Below are 2,946 nucleotides of genomic sequence, written 5' to 3' on the forward strand. Positions count from 1 at the left end.
ATAAGTAATAAGATATATTGATATCAAAAGGGAAAGACCCTAGTACGCAGGGAGTGAACAAGGAGCCAAACAGATCAAACACAAAAATTGCAAGAATCTAGGAAAACAAACAGAGAAGGGAAAGATTTGTTTTGCAAAGCAAACAACCAATCCAACAAAGTTCTAAAAAAGAAAAGCTTAAGGTCTGGAATAGATCTCTCAGAATCTTCGAAACAACGACTATTCCTCTCCCTCCAAAGACACCACATTAAGCCATGAGGAATGATGGACCATATATAACCATTTCGATGACGACCAAAGCTGCCTTGCCAGCACCCTAACAGCCCCAAAACAGTAAGGAGCATAACCCAATATACTCCAAATAAACCCAAAACCATAGACCAGAGATCCATAACAACGGGGAAATGGAGGAACAGATGGTCAACCGATTCAGCATTACTCTTGCACATGTAGCACCAATCCAAAATCCACACCTTCCTTTTTCACAAATTATCAATCGTCAAGCATTTCCCTAAGGCAGCAGACCAAACAAAGAAAGCTACTCTAGAGGGAATCTTCTGCTTCCAAATACTTCTCCAAGAGAAACCGAAGATAGTAGGACCAGCAAGAATTCTATAGTAGTCTTTCACCAAGAACCCCTTAGCTTTGTTAGGAATCCAACACATCTTTTCCTCACCAAACCCCCTAATAGAAGAACCATAAATGGTTTCCATGAAGCTTGATAAAGCCTCTAATTCTCGAACATGCACACCCCTAAAGAAACTCACATCCCAAAAAAGGACACCATTGGGGGATTTCATGAGCTCAGCCACACTAGCCTCCTTATTCCTGCAAAATCTGAATAGGCCAGGGTAGCTAACAGCAAGAGGATGCTCTCCACACCAATGGTCAAGCCAAAACTTCACCCTAGACCCATCACCAATATCATACAGAATTTGGCGAGAGAAAGAAGGCCAACCCTGACTGATACACTTCCATAACCCAACTCTGAAGGGACCCTTAACAGGTCTAGTGCACTAACCACCCCAAAGACATCCATACTTCAACTCTATCACTTGCCTCCAAAGGGCATCCTTCTCAGACCCAAATCTCCAAAACCACTTCCCAAGAAGAGCTATATTGAAAAGTCTTATCTTCCTTATGCCTAAACCACCTGAAGAAATAGGAGTGCATACCGTAGCCCATTTAACCATATGCAATTTAGGTTCATCACCTAAACCGCCCCGTAAAAAATTTCGCTGAAGCTTCTCAATACGGTAAGCCACACTAGCAGGTATAGGAAAAAGAGAAAGGAAATAAGTGGGTAAATTAGAAAGGGTGCTTTTGATAAGAGTGACTCTACCACCCTTGGATAGATACAAGCGTTTCCGACCCGCCAATTTCCTTTCCATTTTCTCTAGAATCGGATTCCAGATAGTCTTATCCTTGAATTTAGCTCTCAAAGGAAGACCCAGATATTTCAATGGCAAAGAGCCCAGTTTGCAGCTAAGGACATTTAGCAACAAATCAATAAAAGGCACTACTCCAACCGGAACCAATTCGGACTTTCTAATGCCTTAATGAGAGCTTCAACGGCAAGCAATATTAAAAGTGAGATAACAATTGTAGGTTCAAATTGGGAGAAGTCTATTGATAAGTTTCAAGATAATTCTAATCCTAAAGTGTCATACTTGTCATGGTTTTGGCCATATGTCTTTTCAATGTCCTTCAGAACCAATTGTTGTGCTCAAAAAGGATAATCCTAGTCAAGAGGCAGTCAAGGGTTCCAAGCAACTAGAACCCTAGGAAGCACGGACACAAGCACGGGTACGACATAACGATACAACAATTTCCTAAAAAAAACTAGGACACAACATGACAGGGATACGTATATTAATCAATTTTTAATATTAAATTTATTTTTATTTTTTATATATGGTTAAGCATTCATGGTGCAGACACCACACTATATCATATCAGAGGAGATTATCATTTATGTTACCTTTATCTTTATTTGGGTTTATCTTTATTTGGGTTTATCTTTAGCATTTGATTAGTATTGGATTAGTATTTAAAATTGTTTAGAATTCGTATTAGGTATGCATATCTTTTATCTATTGTAATTCCTGGAAGCTATATATAAAGCTCCAGATGGTTTATTTTGTATTCATACTATGATTAATATTATTCAAAGATTATTCATGCAAAGTTTACATTGTGTTTGGTGGTGAATCCAAACAACCTTAGGTGGTGAAGCCTAAGGTTTACCGTGGGACTAATCTAGGTGGAGCCTAGGTTGACCTGCATCAACTTTGGTATCAAAGCTAGTTTTCATGAAGCAGCATGGAGAGATCGGTGATGATAGGGTCGAAGGTTGTCAGTGACGGAGGATTTTGGCGGCAGGTTGTGTGATGGTGTCGTTCTAGTGGCAAGATCGGCGGCTGCTTGTTGGCTTTCAAACGCTGTTGTTCTCAATTTGTTGGGTTGGAGTTGTGGTTGTCATGGATCTGAAAATTTTGGGTTTTGCAACAATTGGGCAATGGTGTTGTGGTGGTTGGAATCATGGATCTTGTAATCTAGAGTCAGGCACGGATTGGGGTCACAGGCTTGGAAGAAGTAGCAAGCTTCTTTGTTGGCTAGGAAACTTTTTTTGGGATGAAAAATTCATGTGGTTAAAGTGGGTATAGACGGTGGACTGGTTCTGGTTCTGGTTCGGGCTTGCTCAAAATCTCATGGGGTAAGAACTTGAATAATGTCATATCTAATTGGTTTGTTCTTTGATGGTTGAATTGGATTGGGTTAAAACTGGTGAGATGTACGACTTATTTGGTTTGGGTTGCTGAAAGCTAGATAGATCGGATTTAGCTCTAATACCAAAGTTGATGCAAGACAACCTTAGGCTTCACCACCTAAGGTTGTTTGCATTGTGTTTGGTGGTGAATCCAAACAACCTTAGGTGGTGAAGCC

Source organism: Quercus suber, unplaced genomic scaffold, assembly GCF_002906115.3.
Source record: "Quercus suber isolate HL8 unplaced genomic scaffold, Cork oak 2.0 scaffold_31, whole genome shotgun sequence".
NCBI classification, from domain to species: Eukaryota; Viridiplantae; Streptophyta; class Magnoliopsida; order Fagales; family Fagaceae; genus Quercus; species Quercus suber.